General features: G+C 46.3%; 1 pseudogene; it reads left to right on the top strand.

Moving 5' to 3' along the window:
* Positions 1 to 19561, top strand: part of LOC127491465 (MSL complex subunit 3-like) — an 85698-nt pseudogene extending 66137 nt beyond the window's left edge.
* Positions 19562 to 19930: the final 369 nt, after the last annotated feature.

The following is a 19930-nucleotide window of genomic DNA, read 5'->3' as shown; positions in this document are numbered from 1 at the left end:
GCTTTTTCTGCATCGAGCTATTCCTGTGATGCACTGTATTACTATATAGCTTAATACTGAATCATCTTTCCCTTCTAGAATCTTTAACCCAGTGCTGATACTTATTTACTAAAATTTCTATAAGTTTTTTACTAGGGCCGGTGCTGTGGGGCAGTGGGTTAATGCCTTGGGCTGAAGTGCCGGCATCTCATATAGGAGCCAGTTCTAGTCCCGGCTGCTCCTCTTCTGATCCAGCTCTCTGCTATGGCCTGGGAGAGCAGTAGAAGATGGCCCAAGTCCTTGGCCCCTGAACCCATGTGGAAGACCTGGAAGACTCCTTGCTCCTGCTTTGGATTGGCACAGTGCCAGCCGTTACGACCAACTGGGGAGTAAACCAGCAGATGGAAGACCTCTTTTTCTGTCTCTACCTCTCTCTGAAATTCTGTCTTTCAAATAAATAAAATAAATCTTAAAAAAAAAGATTTCTTACTCTATAAGTACAAGAGATACTGGTCTGCAGTTTTTTGCCGTTTTTGTTAGATTTGGGCATTGGAGAAGTTCTCTCCTTGCATTATATACTGCATTGGAAATCTTTTTTTTTTTTTTTAATTTGACAGGTAGAGTTACAGACAGTGAGAGAGACAGAGAGAAAGGTCTTCCTTCTGTTGGCCAACCCCCCAAATGGCCGCCATGGCCGGAGCTATGCCGATCCAAAGCCAGGAGCCAGGTGCTTCCTCCTGGTCTCCCATGTGGGTGCAGGGCCCAAGCACTTGGGCCATCCTCCACTGCATTCCTGGGCCACAGCAGAGAGCTGGATTGGAAGAGGAGCAACCAGGACTAGAACCAGCACCCATATGGGATGCAGAGGATTAACCTAGTGAGCCACAGTACTGGCCCCACATTTGAAATCTTTTAAAAATATTTGTAATTCAAGGCCTGAGTTGGGTGTTTATTTATCTATTTACATTTACTTATTCATTTGAAAAGTAGAGAATGTGGTGGGGATGGGGGAGACACTTCATCTGCTGATTCATTCCGAGATGCCCACAAGAGCCTGGCTGGGCCAAAGCCAGAAACCTGGAATTAATTCCATTCAGGTCTCCCCTCATGAGTGGCAGGAACCCTAGTACTTGAGTCATTGTCATCTACTGCCTCCCAGGGTAAACAGCAATCAGCTGGATTGGAACCAGAGGCAGTCACTCTGATATGAGATGCAAGTGTCCCACGTGGCAGCTTCACCAGCCCTTCCACCATGCCCACCCCCATACTGTATTTTTAAAGGGACTTTGAATACACAGTTTATGAGCAAATAGGCTTGGAAAGCACCATTTTCCTTGGATCCTAGACGTGAGCTATATACAAAGCCAAAGTGTACAGGCATTCCAAGGCTTTCATTATTGACTAATTGCTTTTCAGAAAGCCAGTACTTCTTGATGCATGGTAAGGAAATGGCAACAATGACAGCCCCTAACTGTGCCCTTTTCTTGCCATTAAGAAATGCCAAGAGATCATTAAATAATGAGAAAGAGAAGACAAGAGTAATCAATAATTCTTGTCATTACCAAGTAGAATGTCATTACCTGAAAGCCTAAAGGTTACCTGAAGTATTTTCCATAGCCGAAAACTCTCCAGCCAATTCACAGTTCCTTCTGAAATTGAGTTCATTGTGAGTCTATCAAGACCCTGTGGGTGTCTAACAGTGTTGGATGATATAAGGTACAGAAGAGAAATAGGTCACTATCTGTGCCTTCAGGAGTCTTACTGCATTGTGGAACCCTTAACCTCTCTCCAAAGTAAAACTTCAATTTGTGGATATTCATTGTGGGTTCAACTGCAGGTTCCCTGTGGGTTGACAATGCCTGAGCATCTGCTGAAGATGTTAATAGGTGACTTTCTCCAAGACAAAAACAAAGTTGGTTTTTCTTTCATTTCAGCAACAACGGACTGTGTACAGACTGACGCTGGTGAAAGCCTGGAATGTGGATGAACTGCAGGCCTATGCTGAGCTCTTGAGCCTGGAGAATCCTGACTTCATCGAAGTGAAGGTGGGCCACTGCTGGCCTCCGACTCATGGCACCCTGAGCGTTCTTTGCTGGCTGCCACGGAGTTAAAATCTTAAAATCCCACAAGCAGTCCCAGCATTTTATGTTTTTCATTCAGCAATATTAATAAAGAACCTGACACTGCTACAGCCACTGGGGATACTAGTAAAGACTAGTAAGGTTCTTGCTCTTAGAGAACCTATGTTTTATTGGGAGGTAGACAGCAATGCAAAATGAGTGATTAAGAACTGTATAGTGGGGTGGGCTTTGTGTCATAGAGAATTAAACTGCCACTTGGGATGCCCAAATCCCATATCAGAGTTCCTGGGATGGAGTCCTGCCTCCACTTCCAATCCAGCTTCCCAGATCCCTGCTAATGCACCTGGGAGGCAGCAGATGATGGCCCAAGTATTTGGGTTTCTGTCACCTACATGGGAGACCTGGATTGAATTCCTTACTCCTGGCTTTAACCTGGCCTGCCCCTGCTACCCCTGGCTGTTACAGGCATTTTGAGATGTGAACCAGAGGATGGAAAATCAATTTCTCTCTCTCTCTCTCTCTCCCCGCCCCTACTATCTGTCACTCTGGGTCTCAAATAAATACATCTTTTAGGAAAACTATATAGGTACATTAATATGTTGATAAGTTTTTCAAAGTGTTATGAACAATTTGTTGTCTTTTAAACTTTTATTGTGGAAAATTTCAAACATACTGAAGCTGAGAGACTGGCCTACTGCACCTCCATCTGTCACTCACCTTCAAAAAATTACCAACATGTGCCCAATGTTGTTTTAGTAATATTCATATACCCATTTTCTTGGCTCTGAAGACACTGAAGCAAATCTCCCACATTAAGTGATTCACCCACAAATATTTCCATGTAAACCTAAGAGTACACACTCATTTTAAACTGTTCCCAGGAGTGCCAGGCTCACACCTAAAGCATTTAATTATTGGAACATAGAGGTTTCACATTTTATCAATTATCTCTCTTCATTTAAACTTTTTTTGATTCAGAATCTAAACAAGGAGCAAGCATTGAACTTGTATTATTTCTCCTTCAAATTTTCTCTAATATATCAATTCCTCCTTCATGTGTGGTCCTCCCACCTTGTAATTTATTTTGCTATAGAAAACAGCTCATTTATCTGGCTAGTTCCCATTTTAGACTTTGTTGGCTGCGTGCTCCTCTGCCCTCTGCATCTGCTGTGGATTGGTAGTTGGATCAAGGATGTCTTCAAGGGGGTGGTGTATGTTCGTGCATGTGTGTTTATATTTCAAAGCTGTTTCATCATTGATATTGCATTATTCCAACAGGAAGCATATAACATCTATTTGTCTCTTTCTTATCCTTGTCAGAGTTTCTTTAGGGTAGGTTCCCATATGTTGATTACTGGGTCAAAGAGTAAAAATATCCATATATTGCTAAGGTAAATACTGTGGTTGATTGTTTTAGGAAGCCATTTCTGAGGAGATGGCATTAAAAAAAACTCAGAAAACTAATCCTTAAACAATGAGAAACAACCCAATATGCAGATACTCGGGGTAGGAGCATTTGGGGCAGGTGGCACAGCTACTGCACAGAGGTCCTGTATGATCCTTTTGGGACAGATGAAGGTGGCTGGAGTACAAGGTGAATCACAGAAATGGGCTGGGGGCAGATTTCATGAGGCCTTTCAAGCAAAGCTAAGTGAGTTGTTGGGTTTTCAACTGAGTTTAATGGCAAGGTTTTTAATGTTAGGTACGCTAGGAAAAGGTTTTAGGTTGTGACCTGACATGATTTTATAAGATCACCCTGCTACTGTGTCAAAAATTGATTGTACAAGCCAGCAGTGGAAGCTGGGAGATGTCTTCGAAATTCTTGTGTAATCCAAGCCAGAGATACACTGGTCAGGGGAAGCTCAGTGGTAGTGTAAGTGGAGAGCAGGTGCACTGAGGGCAGGTGTTATAAGTAGAACCAATAGGACTTAAAGGCAGGTTAGATGCGTGGGGTGAAAGAAAAATGAATCAAGACTGGCACCTGTGGTTTTATCCTCAGTGACTGTGTGGAGGGTAGGGCAGTTTCCTGGGATGGAGAAAACCAAACCAGTGGGTGAGGGAGGAAAGTTTATGGAGAAATATAACCTGGGTTGTCTTAATATCCAAGTAGAGGTTCCATTAGTCTGGAGTTTTGGGAGTAAGACAAGGTTGAGAAGGATGATTTGAAAGTCAGCAACATGATATGGTGCTTAAAACTGTGCAGTGCTGAGGTGAGCAGCTTGGGGCCAGTGTTTGGGTATAGCTGGCAAAGCCACTGCCTGCAACACCAGCTTCATCTGCTGGTTCATTCCTCAAATGGCTACAACAGCCAGAGCTGGGCCAGGCTGAAGCCAGGAGCCTGAAGCCAGGAGCTTCTTGCGGGTCTCCCACATGGACACAGGGACCCAAACACTTGGGCCATCTTCTGCTGCTTTCCCAGGTGCATTAGCATTAGCAGTGAGCTGGATCAGAAGCAGAGCAGCAGGGACTTAAAGCAGCACTCATATGGGGAGTTGCTGCTGCAGGCAGAGGCCTAACCCTCCACCACCACAACACTGGCCTGTCACACTCCTTGTATGTGAATAAATCTGCTTCTCTGCTCACCTTTGTCTGGGTCTTATCCTCCAAACACTTCTTGCATCAGAGACAAGAGTCTGGATCCAGCCAACTCAGGGCAGCATCCCCTTCTTCCTCCTGAAATTGAATCCCTCTCAGCTGCCCTCTGATGAGGACACTTTGACTTTGAGCTCTCAGATAGCCCAGGACTGTCCTCCCATCTCAAGACCTCTGGCTTACATCTGCAAACCTCTTTTGCCCCAGAAGGGAGCACTGAATGTTCAAAGGACAAGGACCTGGATGTTTTGGGGCCACAGTCATATTCTCCCTGAAGCCCGATGAGCTGATTCTTTTTAAAAAAAATTATTTATTTATTTGACAGGCTGAGTGACAGAGACAGACAGAGAGATGTTTTCTACACACTGGTTCACTCCTCAAATGGCAGTAATGGCCAGCACCAAATCCAGGAGCTAGGAACTCCCTCCCTGGTCTCTCACATGGGTGGTAGGGGCCATGGTACTTGGCCCATCTTCTTCTGTCTCTCCAGGTGCAGTAGCAGGAAGCTGGATCAGAAGCAGAGCACCTGGGACTTGAACCAGGGCTCCACATGGGATGCCAGCATGGCCAGTGACAGCTTAACCCTTGTGCAACAACACTGGGCCCAGGTGAGCTTCTAAACATGATTCTTTGGGACCATTTCTCACTACCTCTCTTTCTCTCCACAATCAACTGTGAACAAGCACACAAAGTTCCATCACAGTCTGGCCCAATCCCTTGGCACCACCCCATTTTCCTGCCTCACTACCTCCTAACACACAAGGCCCCAGTCACCTATGATTACATTCCATGCTCTGATATTACCGAGAGCTTAGAGTTCTGCCAGCAAGGCCCTACATGCACAGGTGTTCAAGTTTCAATCTTAGAAAGAGAGTTACAGGTAAGGAGGTAACATTGTGGGCATGTTCTCATTTATACAAGTCCACAGTCTGTCTCATTGGAACTTCCCTCCCATATGATGCCTCCCAGACACACAATTAGGAGAGGATACCATAATATTCCTAACTGATGTTTAAAACTGTGTAAGGATGGTGTCTTTTCCAAACCATATATTGGGGTACTTTTTTGTAAAAAAAAAAGGTTTATCTATTTGAAAGGCACAATTACAGAGAAAGGGAAAACACACACACACAGATCTATCTAATGGTTCACTTCCCAAATGGCCACAGCAGCCAGGGCTGGGCCAGGTCAGAGCCAGGAGCCAGGAGCCAGGAGCCAGGAACTCCATCAGTGTCTCCCAGGCCAGTGACAGGGGTCCAAGCACTCAGGTCACCTTTAGCTGCTTTCCTAAGCACATTAACAGGAAGCTGGATCAGAAGGGGAGCAGCCAGGACTCAAACCAGCACTTATGGGATGCTGGTGTCGCAGGCAGCAGCCTAACCCACTGCACCACAATGCCGGCCCCACAAAGAGTACTTTCAAAAGTTCATGGAAAATAGAGTTAAAAGTTAAAAAAGTTAAATTTTCTTTCAGAGTAAAAAATATTAAAATCCATGCAGACAGGTCTTCAAAAAGTTCATGAGAAATGTGCACAATGAAAAAAATTGTGGGTGGATTTTCAAAATAGACTATAATCTTTTCATCTCATTTTCCCACTAGCTTTCTGGAGTTCTCATCTATGTATGTACACAGCAGGAATCCATGGCTGTCTCACACACACACACACACACACACACACTCACACACACTCACACAGACACACAGTAGTTTTGGACCTCTGTGTCTGTATACCTGCTGTTCCCTTCCCCATGAATGCCCTTCCAGCTTCTCCCTTTGTTTCCACAGCCACTTTCTAAGCACAGTGATGACCTTACAATCCCTAACAAGCTCTGCAGGCTCTGCTGGAGGGGCCACTTCCTTGCTGTGCTATTTCTGAACATCCTGTGCAATTTTGTATCCGTAGTTGGGAAGTTGCAATTTATGGATTTAAAAGTTTGTCTCCCTCCCTGGACCTGGATGTGTGTCCTGATCCTCATCCCTTTCCTTTTCCTAGTGCCCGCCTGTGTGCAGACCCCTGGCCAAGCCTTTGAAACCATCTGCAGGTGATCAAATGCAGGAATTATTTCCTTTGCCAAGCCCACAACATAACACATCTCTAACTGCCCTAATTGAATTTCCTTCCCTCCGACTCAGTCAGGTCTTTGAGCCCTAATATCTGGTGACTGCTTTGTAAAGGGCTCACTTGTAACATCAATTTCTTTTGTAATAAGTCAGAGGTAACTTGCCACATCTATTACGAATGGCCCTTTTCAAATTGTGTTGGCATCATTTTTGGGTTTTAAAGGCTCTAAATGGTTGCCCTGGCTGGAGCAGCCCCATTTATACTTTTAAGACAGACCAATCTGTGTAACAACATATATGAATGAGGCATAATATCTATATCACAGTTTTCTTCCAGCCCTTTAAAATATTTTCATATAATTGATATTTTTGTCCTCGTAGGTGGCATTGACAGACAGGAGGTCTCTTTTAAATGACCCTTCCTGGGGCCAGTGCTGTGGCTAGCAGGTAAAACAGCCACCTGCAGTGCTGGCATCCCATATGGGCGCCAGATCGAGTCCCAGCTGCTCCACTTCTGATCCAGCTCTCTGCTATGGCCTTGGAAAGCAGTAGAAGATGGCCCAAGTACAGGGACCCCTGCACCCATGTGGGAGACCCAGAAGAAGCTCCTGGCTCCTGGCTTCAGACTGGCGCAGCAGCCAATTGAGAAGTGAACCAGTGGATGGAAGACCTCTCTCTCTCTCTCTCTCCCTCTCCCTCTCCCTCTCCCTCTCTCTCTCTCTCTCCCTCTCTCTCCCTCTGCCTCTCCTTCTCTCTCTGTGTAACTCTGACTTTCAAATAAATAAATAAATAAATGTTTAAAAACACTCTGCTCCCTGCTATCTGCAGGAGTTTATATTAATTTTCCCAAATATTCACTGCCCCTCTTTGGACTACTCCCCTCTGCACCCTCCCTGGTGCCTCCCTTAGCGGAGGGTTGCACTGCCTTCTTTTCCCCTTGGTGTCAGACTGTGGCCAAGGTCATCTAGGCAGACATGACACCCATTTCACCCCAGCAAAAATGTTAAGAACCAGGGAGTGTTTCTGCCAGCTGCCTTCTTTGCCTCTTGCTTTGCTCTGGGTATGGTTTGAGTGTGTTTTCTCCAGGCTCATGTATTTGTGTTTGGCCCTTAGGGTGGCGATGTTGGAAGGCGGTGGATCCTTTAAGAGCTGAGGGTTGGTGGGGAGGCCCATCACAAGATAATGGGTTCAATGTGGGTGTCTCCTTTGGAGAGATTAAGTAGTTCCACTGGAACCCAGGAGAGTCCATTGTTACAGAATGTTTCATGGGGCAGGTGTTTGGTGCAGAAGTTAAAACACTGCTTGAGATACCTGCATCTCATATCAGCATATGTAGGTTTGAGTTCCCACTCTGCTTCCCATCCAGCTTCCTGCTAATGCAGACCCTGGGAGGCAACAGTGATGGCTCAACAGTGATGGGTCTCTTCCACCCATGGGGAGATCTGGAATGAATTCTAGGCTCCTGGCTTTGGCCTGGCTTACTTGTTGGCACGCATTTGGGGAGCTAACTAGCGAATGGAACATCTCTCTCCCTTTCATTATATTTTTAAAGATTTATTTATTTATTTGAAAGGCAGAGTTATACAGAGGTAAGAGAGGCAGAGAGAGAGAGAGAGAGAGAGGTCTTTCATTCACTGGTTCACTCCCCAGTAGACTGCAATGGCTGGAGCTCTGCTGATCCAAAGCCAAGAGCCAGGAGCATCTTCCAGGTCTCCCACATGGGTGCAGGGGCCCAAGGACTTAAGCGATCTTCTATTGCTTTCCCAGGCACATAGCAGAGAGCTGGATCAGAAGTGGAGCAGCCGGGACTCGAACCGGCACCCATATGGGATGCTGGTGCTTCAGACCAGGGTGTTAACCAACTGTGCCACAGCGCCAGCCCCAGTCTTCCTGTATTTTAAATAAACAACATATATTTAAAAATATTTAGAAGGGGAGGCTGGCTTTTGGCACAGCGAATTAAGCCACCACCTGCAACACTAGAATCCCATATGAGCAACAGTTTGAGTCCCTGTTGCTCCACTTCCAGTTCAGGTCCCTTCTAATTCGCCTGGAAAAAACTTCTTGGGCCCCTTCAACCCAAATGGGAGACCTGGATGGAGTTCCAGGCTCCTGGCTTCGGCCAGAATCAGCTGTTGCAGCCATTTGGAAAGTGAGCCAGCAGATGAATGATCTCTTTCTTTCTCCATCTCTCTCTTTCTCTCTGTTGCTCTAGTTTTGAAAGAAATAAAATAAACCTTTAAATTAAAAAATTTTTTTAGCTTTATTTATTTTTAAGACTTTTAAAAATTTACTTGAAAGAGCTACAGAGAGAGCCGGCGCCGTGGCTCAATAGGCTAATCCTCCACCTTGCGGCGCCGGCACACCGGGTTCTAGTCCCGGTTGGGGCGCCGGATTCTGTCCCGGTTGCCCCTCTTCCAGGCCAGCTCTCTGCTATGGCCAGGGAGTGCAGTGGAGGATGGCCCAGGTGCTTGGGCCCTGCACCCCATGGGAGACCAGGAAAAGCACCTGGCTCCTGGCTCCTGCCAGGATCAGCGCGGTGCGCCGGCTGCAGCGGCGGCCATTGGAGGGTGAACCAACGGCAAAAGGAAGACCTTTCTCTCTCTGTCTCTCTCTCTCACTGTCCACTCTGCCTGTCAAAAAAAAAAAAAAAAAAAAAAAAAAAAAAAAAAAAAAAGAAAGAGCTACAGAGAGAGAAGTAGAGCCATAGAGAGAAAGAGATAGAGAGAGGTCTCCCATCTGCTGGTTCACTCCCTAAATGGCCAATGGTGCTCCAAAGCCAGGAGCCAGGAGCTTCTTCAGGTCGCCCTCGTGGGTGCAGGGGCCCAAGGACTTGGCCATCTTCTGCTACTTTCCCAGGCCATAGCAGAGAGCTGGATTGGAAGTGGAGCAGCCGGGACTCGGATTGGTGTCCATATAGGATGCCAGGGCTGCAGGCCAGGACTTTAACCTGCTGTGCCATACCGCCAGTCACCCCCCCCCCCAATTTTTTTTAAAAGATTGAGCCTGGTCCCTTCCTGCCTTCTGGATTCCTGTCTTCCCACGTGATCTCTCCATCTTGGGATATGAGCACCTGCCATGAGGCCATCACCAGAGCTGATACTATGCCACTTGGACTTTTGGCTTCCCCATCTGTGAGCTATATAAACCTCTTTCCTTTGTACATTGCCCAGCCTTGGGTACTTTATTACAGCCATGAAAACATAATCCAAGCCCCTAGCCCTTGGCCAAAAAAAGTGACCCATCACAGATTGAGACTCTTCCTTCAGTTTGTCTCCCTAGAATGACGAGGAACTTTGATCAGAACCACAACCAAGTCAACATGGAACACAAGCAAGAAATAGAACTTTGTGGTGTAAAAACTCTGGGGGTCTGGAGTTGTTTGTTGCTTCAGCATAACCAGGCAAAACAGACTGATCCAGATCCTTAGGGTCCTACAGAGAAGGGAGATGATAGATTTGTACGTCTTGAGGATGCTCAGGAGATTTTTTTCTTTTTCCCCAAAAATGTTTTATTTAGGGACTACAAACCTCATATATTTACACTTTGGAGAAAATTCATTCAGCTCCCAAAGCCCCATTTTCTCATTGCTGCACTTGCTACCATTTCACTACTTGCTACATTGCTACATTTGCTCCATTTCAGCATCCACCCCTCTCACCCCTCTAGCAACCCACCTTTTGGGACAAGAGATAGAATATTCTCAAAGGGAAGAGGGAAGCCACTTTCACTTCCTCCCCTGACCTTGGAAACCTCCTCTCATCTTCTGGAACTTTACTGTCTGTGGTAAGATGAAGGTGAAATGTTCACAAACCAGTGAGAGTGTAGACCAGGGGAATCTGCTGGTGTGTAGCGAGCGGTAGTTTGTCAGCCATTGTTGTACCTGCTGTTGTAGGAATGGGGGAGAGAAGATTCCCCAAAGCAAGTCTGGGAGCCCTAGAAAAGCTCCTCTCAATCCAGCTGAGCCACACTCCACACGTGCACTGTGGTTCCATCAATGGTCAGTGTTGACCTCACGTGTGGTGTCTTCCTGGGCGTGTGACTGGCTGGGGGGTCCACATGCTGCAACCCCCAATATTCTGATAAAGCACATGGACGGTGAGGTTGAATCTAAACCAGAACAGGGGCGGGCGCTCTGGCATAGTGGGCTAAGCCTCTGTGGCTCTGATATCCCATATGGGTGCCAGTTCAAGTCCTGCCTGCTCCACTTCTGATCCAGCTCTCTGCTATGGTCTGGGAAAGCAGTAGACAGCCCAAATTCTTGAACCCCTGCACCTGCGTGGGAGACCCAGAAGAAGCTCCAGGCTCCTGGCTTCGGATTAGTCCAGCTCCTGTCATTGTGGCCATCTGGGGAGTGACTTAGTGTATGGAAGACCTCTTTCTCTCTGCCTCTGTCTTTCAAATAAATAAAATAAATAAAATAAAACCCCTAACTGTGTCTGATCTCACTTCTTACCCTTTCTTGCATGGACCTTTTAGCTTTGGTTGCTGATTTTCTTTCACCGAAAAGATAGGAGGTTTTTTTTTTTTGTGTGTGGGGGGGGTGTTTGTTTTTTCTTAAGAGGAGATTCAAAGTGAATCCCTTTATAACTTCCCAGACTCACACCTGACAAAAAAACCAAGGCAGTTGGAAGAAGTGCCTTGTGCCTATGCTGCATGCAGACTTCCTATGCTGGTGAGCTTGGCTGTGAGGTCACGCAGTATGGCCTGCAGGGTGGGAGGGAAGTCAGAAGCAGACCTAGGGCCAGCCCTGAGGAGTCCACAGATGGGTGGTGCTGGAGACCAGCAAGGGCATGGGAGGGCTGGGCTCTCCATAGCATCAGAGAAGTCCCCATAAGGCCGGATGGGCCCAGCCTGGGATGGGAATCTGGGGGTACAGAGACCTCAATATCATGTCCTTAGGACTTTCCCTTCACAGCCAGATTCCCACAAGCAGCACAACCAGGAACGGGCTGGAAAAGCATCTAGAAGGTGGGTGGTGGGAGGTAGACACCCCCACACCAGGGGGTAGAGCTGAATGTTCACAGCCACTGCCTGGAGTGCTAAGGAGAGAAACCAAGGCCAGATGCTAGAGGCAAGACTTTCAGGGGACCTATGTGATGAGGATGGCTGAAGGGGCCCCTCTGTTTCCTTCAGGGACCCCCAAGTCTCCCCACTGGGAGTTCATACAGAGGCTCTGGTGGAGGAATCCATTCTGGTTTTCCCAGTGGCCCTCAGCATACTGCTAGCCCTGGAGGATGCTTCCTCATCTTTTTAATGATTTATTTATTTATTTGAAAGTCAGACTTAGAGAAAGAGAGGCAGAGAGAGAGAGAGGGAGAGAGAGAGAGACAAAGAGAGAGAGAGACAGAGAGAGAGAGAGATCTTCCATCCACTAGTTCACTCCCCAGTTGGCCAGAATGGCCAGAGCTCTGCCGGTCTGAAGCTAGGAACCAGGAGCTTCTTCTGGGTCTCACACATGGGTGGAGGGCCCCAAGCACTTGGGCCATTTTCTACTGCTTTCCCAGTCCATAGCAGATAGCTGGATTTGAAGTGGAGCAGCCGGGTCTCGAACTGGCATCTGTATGGGATGCCGGCACTGCAGGCAGTGCCTTTACTCACTACGCCACAGCACCAGCCCCTGGAGGATGCTTCTGTGGCCACCATCCCCCTGGAGGATGCTTCTGTGGCCACCATCATGATGATGGAAGCTATAGCCCCACAGCCACCCTCAGACCGAAGAGAACTCCCTTCTCTCTGATTCTGGAAAGTGCCTCTGACAGGTTCACTCTCCCAGGCTGTGAAGAAGTTCATTTCCTTTCCAGGTATAAATGGAAATGAGATGGAATCAAATGCCCTAGAATTATTTTATGCCTTTCTAATTTGATTCCCAACAGCCCTTGGTCTCTGATAATCCTATCATTGCCACAGAACAAAATGTAAAAATGCTGATGGGAGATTTGGTCTCTGTTGCTTCCTTCTACCACAAAAGCCACAGCACACACTGGAGAGAGAGGCCTTCCATTGTGTTACAAATTGATGAAAGACACTGTGCTGTCTCTGAAGGAAAACTGAGAGAATTGCCTTCTTGTTTCAGATCAGCGTCCATTGGTTTCCCCTTGTCTGTTTTCCTCAGGGAGCTGTCTTTCAGCGGTCATAATGACCACGGGTCATAGGGTGAGCTGTTCAGGATGCTTTTCCTATAGCTGTTGGGCAAGGTAGCTCCATTGGATGAGTCTGAGTGAATATTCCTATGTTTCCTCCATGTGGAACAGGAGGTTGGGCTGGACACTGGAAGGCTGGGTTACCCACCTTAACTTAACTTAACTTTTGCGGTGCTTCTGTCATAGGCTCCTCAGTCACCTGGATCTGGTTGAGACACAGCTGCCTCTCTCCCAGAACAACTTCCCAGTTGATATAGCCAGTTAAACCACCACCTGGATTCAACTTATCAAACAGCTGATTCAAGATCCAGCTACTCCAGTTTAGATGTAGCTTGTTGTTAGTGCATTCCAGAAGGCAGCAGATGATGGTTCAAGTGCTTGGGCCCCTGACACACATGAGGGAGACCTGGATGGGGTTTTTGGCTCCTGCTTTTGGCTTGGTCTACACTGGAAACGATGGACATTTGAGTAGTATATCAGTGGGTAGAAGATTCTTCCTTTCTCTCTCTCTCTCTCTCTCTCTCTCTCTGCCTTTAATGTAGCAGAAAATATTTTTAGAAAGTTAGTCTGAATTGATAATAAAATTACTGAATTGGAATGTTTTTTCACAGTGAATCTAGCTAAATACAATAAATACACAAAATGATAGAAATGCAAAAATAGCTATAGGCAAATGAAGTCAAGAATGATAGGAAATAGACATACATCAGTGTTTTATAAGAATATATTTGAAAAGAAAGCAAATGATGATTCACACATGTCTTGGCAAATATTTTCTGAACAATACATGTCACTGTAAGCCACATGGGATAATTAAACAGAGGATTTATTAGTGCAAGCATTACAGTTTCTAGCACATTGAACTGCTCATCTCCATTCATCCTCCTGTTCCTCTATCTTGTTTCAAAATAGCAACCTTTGGGCTAGTGATGAGGTTAGCTAGCTATTTCCTTTCTTTCAAAGTAGCAAATATTTAGGAGTTTGGTATTACATAGTTCTAGTGAGAGAATAGCTGGTCCAGTAAATCTCTTCATTAGATGATATGTGAGTATATATAATACTGTTAGAGTCGACCGCCCGAAAAACGTCACCAAGAGACACGTCTCTTATGCAAACAGCACGGGGAAGTTTTTTTGATTAGCCAGCATGCTGGGGCTGTCTGATCATACATGAGCAGAGCAGCCCCGAATAACCAAAGGTTAGGGTTTATAAAGGCAAAAACTGCAAAACCAGGAAGGGGAGAATACACGGTTGCTATGCACGGTTGCTAATATCTTACAATCAGCAATTATGATCTTAAGACATAGACAAATCACATTTTCATTATTAGCTCAGGTAACCCAGGTGTAACCTTTTTATTTTTAAGCTTGAGCAATCATGCTAGGGGGTTTTTGTGCGTTGACAAGGGTGATGTAGTGCACTGCTATTGTCCGACTAGTTGAGGTCATAGTTTCAGACCAGAGTCTCACGGTGGGGGGGTGCTTTCCCAGAATGCAGTCTCAAGGGCTCCAAAATGGAGTCCCTACTGTCAAGGTGCTACTTTACTCTGTCTTATTTTCACAGCTGCACCAGGAAGGTTTAAACCTGTAAGCTTAAGCTTAACTTTTTACACCCGCACATATACAATTTTAACTCTTCAATACTAAGAGTGCTATTATCAAAAATTTAAATTATAAGAAAATGATCATATATATATTAAATGTAAAAATCTACCTTTCAGCTTTATATCAATAGAATTCCAATTACTTCAAAGAAAAACAAAATTGTCCCTTAAAATTCTGTGGTTTCCATACCTGCAGAATCAACTAACTGCTGGTTGAAAATATTTAAAAAATATTGTGCCCATACTGAAGATATACATCTTGGTTTTCTTTTTGTTATTCCCTAAAAATATAGTACAATGACTATTTATGAAGTATTTACATTATAGTAGGTATCATAGTTAACATAGGGTTGTTCTGAAATACACTTTATAAAAATGGTTCTGTACTGTACGAAGAACTTGAATACAGAAACTCATAGGCTCCAAATGCATAGAAAGGGTAAGGGAATGTGTTAACAGTTGCCAGTGCGGGGTTGGGGGATTACTGGAGAGAGTTTGGTGGATTCTTTGCCTCAACTAATTATAGAAATGAGATACAATTTGCAAAGAAGTGGAAACTTTATTTTTTTGTCAGTTTGCAATCCAGAGTGAAAGTCTGAAATGCACAGAGATGGGATGTCCTGAGTGGAACACTGATTTTCAGGAGGTGCACTGGGGTTTTAAGATATTGCTGATTTCTTATGAGATCCTGCTGTGGGGGCGCCTATTGGATGGGAGTATCACATAGTGTATGCTCATTGGCTCAGGGCCCATGGTGTTAGTGGGGGTCTTTTGGTGACAGCATGAATAGGAGTTTCTAAGAGCTAGCTTCCTGTTTGGTGGACCCAGCTCCCCTGCTGCTAGTTCTGGGTGGAAGATTGCGACTAGCTTGAAAACAATGTCAAAACCACAGGCTCGGGGGCAGCGCTGTGGCTCACTTGGTTAATCCTCCGCCTGTGGTGTCAGCATCCCATATGGGCACCGGATTCTGGTCCCGGCTGCTCCTCTTCCAGTCCAGCTCTCTGCTGTGGCCCAGGAGGGCAGTGGAAGATGGCCCAAGTGCTTGGGCCCCTGTACCCTCATGGGAGACCAGGAGGAAGCACCTGGCTCCTGGCTTCGGATCGGCACAGCGCTGGCCATGGCAGCCATTTGGGGAGTGAACAAATGGAACGAAGACCTTTCTCTCTCTCTCTCTCTCTCTCTCTCTCTCTCTCTCTCTCTCTCACCATCTAACTCTATCTGCCAAATAAATAAATTTAAAAAAAAAAAACAGGCTCCTACACAGAACAAGATGTTAACTGGCGATAGGTACAAACAGGTCTCAGAGCAACCCCCCACCCCGCCCCATCACAGCATGCAGCCTGATTACACAAGACATTCAGGAAGTGAGGGGCCCACACACATTTAATCTGACCAGACAGCCTCAGCCCCTCCTCTTTTAATCCACACCTTACTATTGTAGGCACCCAGGGTGTCAATTTTGTGTTGGCTACATCCTGCTTACAGGGGGTCATTGTCTTAAGGGCCTTTTAGGTTATGGAAGATTGAGGGTGGTGATCGTGACCATCCAGGTGGCTTTGGTAGAAGGTAGCCCCCCTTTGGAGTTTCATCTGGAGTCTAGTTTCTGACAGACAAATTTTACAAGGCAGTTAACACATATTAGCACTCAGAGACAGCCACCAGGGGCCTGAACAGGTGGAACTGAACAGTTACTTAGCTCCAAGATATAGCCAGTGATGACACAACCAGCACTGTGATAGGTTATTGTTTTTCACTATGTCTTCAGATACATTATAAAAGTAGATTATTGGTCCAGGCAGCATCATGCCTGGACTCGTGAGAGGACTGTATATATAGGAGGAGAAAAGAAAGCTAAGAAATTTAATTAGCCCCAGTGGGATAGGATGACATAATGACCTTAGCCCTGGAACATGTGGGGACTGAGCCCTCATTTGAGATACTTATCACTCAGATGTCTTCCTGAAGAGTAGTTTTAAATCCTCCAGCAGTTCACAGGTATAGTTTAGGCTCAAGAGGCTCTAGTTGGATTTAAGTGTCAGTCTCAGGTCTTGCACTACTTGCCACTTGTCAGCCCCCTTTTGGACTTCTAGATAGGTGTGTTTTATGGATGCACACACTCCAGTGATAACTGCAGTTTCACTAGCTGGTTAGTGGTGGGCTTTAGTCTATCTTGTGCCTCCGGCCTTAGGGAGTATTGTCTTTGTGGTAAGTGTACAGGTCTTTAAGTTGGATGACTACAGGTTTAGCTGAGAGTCCTGCCCACTGTTTCCACATCTGTCCACTCTGCATGATCAAAGTAGGGTTAACACCCTGGCCTGAAGCACTGGCATCCCATATAGGCGCCAGTTCGAAACCCGGCTGCTCCACTTCCATTCAGCTCTCTGCTATGGCCTGGGAAAGCAGTGGAAGATAACCCAAGTTCTTGGGCCCCCGCACCCACATGGGAGAGCTGGAAGAAGCTCGTGGATCCTGACTTCGGATTGGCACAGCTCCGGCTGTTGCAGCCAATTGGGGAGTGAACCAATGGATGGAAGACATCTCTCTCTCTCTCTCTCTCTCTCCCCCTCTGCCTCTGCCTCTCTTCTCTCTGTGTAACTCTGATTTTCAAATAAATAAAAATAAATATTAAAAATAAATAAATAAATAAAATTTCAGGGGGTGGCATTGTGGCACAGCAGGTTAAGCTGCTGCTTGTGATGCCAGCATCCCATATTAAAGTGCTAGTCCAGCTCCCTGCTAACGTGCCTGGGAAAGCAACAGAAAATGGCCCAAGTACTTGTGATATAGGGAGGCAGATAGGATCAAATAAATTAGATTTGTGAACTGGAGACTACACCCCTGTGTGATCTCATGCCCCTACCTGACCTCACCTGTACGACTACCTGCCCATCAGACTATGCAACCACTCCCCATTTTGAAGTGGAGTAAAGGCCCTCCCCTTGTCGCCACACACCCTCGGGCATGCGGCTTTTTGGCCTCTGCCCTGCCTCTGCTTTCTTGCCTGCATGCTTGCTCCACGTGGCACCCAGCCTGCTCTCTGCCTGGTATGGTTCCTACTCAGCTTCCAGACTTCTTTCTCCCCTGATTAAAGCCCTCACTTTCCTGGGCATTTCTCCCACTGAATAAAATGCTTAAAAACTTACCATGTTGCCTGGTCTATTTGAGTTGATATTCAGAATTCTTCTCTGAATAGACAGCAAAAACCCACAAATTTATTAATATCCAAAATTATTAATAAGGCTAGATGATATCACTTGGGCCCCTACCAGCTTTGTGGGAAACCCAGTTGCTGCTCCAGGTTCCTGGCTTCCACCTGGCTCAACAGCAATTGAGGCCACTTTGGGGTTGAACCAGTGGATAGGAAAGATAGCTATCTCTTTCTTTTTCTCCCCTACTCTGTCACTCTGCCTTTCAAGTGAATTAAATCTTGAAATAAATCTGACTATAAAAAGACAAAGTTTCTATTAGAATGCACTAATTAAATATGAGAATGTTCAAAAGGTTATGGTAAATGATATTGTGAAAAAACTATGCATAGATTTTGAAAGTTTTTATAGCAAAATCAGCTTGTTTTTTAATCCCATTTCCCCACAAACTTTTTAATTACCATTGTGTATTAATATATATATATACATATATGTATAATATTACATCATTTCATAAACAGATATTTTATACAGATATTGTATTACATGTTTTGGGCATATTTGATTTTTCTTTCCTCAGTGACCCTTCCTTTAAAATTGGTCTTGCTTTTTTTTAAGGGTGTTTATATCATATTTACAAGAAAATTCATCCTCTGAAGAGCATTATTTTGAAATACTAAAAATGACTTATTTGTATTTCTATGTGTAAAAGTAAAATTCTTTTTTCTAGAAATGAAATTTTAAATTCAAATAGGCATTTTTGGGTTTTTAAATAAGATGCATATATATATATGCACTTAATACAAACCTACGTGTTAATATTAACAAGTGTGCTATGATTAAACTTATTGTGAAAGAGTCCTAGAATTGCTACATTTGAGGCTTCTCTGGCAAGACACTTTTAGAGGACTAGCCTTCTTTACGCATTTTCCTGTCTTTGCTCTCCCTTGAACTACCACCTCACATTGCACTTCATTGTGGGTTTATTTCAGCCTCATTTTCACTTGCAGTGGTGTTCAGCAGCGAGTACTTAGGTCAATCAGCCGCTCCTTTATATTTATGCTCTGTGAGTGTGAGTTTATGAACACAAGGGGCCGGCGCTGTGGCTTAGTGGGTAAAGCTGACGCCTGCAGTGCCAGCATCCTATATGGGCGCTGGTTGGAGTCCCAGCTGCTCCACTTCCAATGCAGCTCTCTGCTATGGCCTGGGAAAGCAGTAGAAGATAGCCCAAGTGCTTGGGCCCCTGCACCCACGTGGGAAACCAGGAGGAAACTCCTGGCTCCTGGCTTCCAATTGGCACAACTCTGGTCATTGAGGCCTATTGGGGAGTGAACCAGAAGATGGAAGACATCTTTCTCTCTACCTCTCCTTCTCTCTTGTGTAACATTTTCAAATAAATAAATAAATCTTAAAAAAAAAGCCTCTGGAGAACACTTGTGAAAGTGACACAAGAAAGCAGCAAGCCCGCTTTCTTCGTTTTTTAAAGAAAGAAATGCTAAGAACACCTAATGCCCAGGACAGGATGTAGTAGATACAGAAAGAAACTAAATTTCACTTCCATTGCAGAAGCAACGCAATGGATCACCCAAGAGGTATTGGTGACCCGGACTCTGCTTTGCCCTCAGGGGGCAGGCAGGTGTTCAGCCCCAGGTGTCCATGGAGGACCCGGCCGCCCACAGGGGGTCCCTGGCGGTCAGGGCGGCCTCCAGGATAACCTCGCAGACCTCTGAGGCGGGAAAACAACGGGCGCCACGGGGGAGCTGGGTGCGGCAGCGAAGGAGGGCGCGGGGGCGCCGGGTGCTCGCCCACGGCTGGTGGGCTGGTGCGGAGGCTGCAGGAGCGGGGTGCCAGCGGCAGCCTTGGCGACACTCAGGAGAGCCCCGCAGAGGAGTGAGGATCCAGGTAATCCGAAGCCCTTCTCCCCGCCACGTCCTCTTCCTTGGTGCGGCACCGTAAGTTAATGCCGAGGCCTCCCTCACCTCAGCCCGGGGCGGAAACGCCGCCCGGGCTCGCCGCTGGAGCGTGGGCTAGAGCAGTCCCGCAGGAGCGCCAACTCCACAGCTCAGTGGGTTTGGGGTCTGACAGCGGGAGCTCCCATACGCGTTACTGGAATCCTTTGAGGTCCTTGGCTGCCTCCCCGCGTTTGCAGGAAGTGAGGGACAGGCAGGTGCTTCGCGGGGCGCGGGGCGCGGGGCGCGGGGCGCGGGGCGTCGGGCGTCTGGCGTGAGCTGAGGGCCTGGGGCTGGGAAGGGCAGCTCGGCGTCCCCACCGGTCCCGGTCAGGATTCGCGGCCTGCAGCGGAAACGCAAGGGGGCCGTCGCCGCG

The sequence above is a fragment of the Oryctolagus cuniculus genome, chromosome 19, assembly GCF_051225735.1.
Source record: "Oryctolagus cuniculus isolate XC-2025 breed Fujian yellow rabbit chromosome 19, ASM5122573v1, whole genome shotgun sequence".
NCBI lineage: Eukaryota > Metazoa > Chordata > Mammalia > Lagomorpha > Leporidae > Oryctolagus > Oryctolagus cuniculus.
Note: the sequence above shows the minus strand (reverse complement) of the source record. Positions and strands in the feature narration are given on the sequence as shown.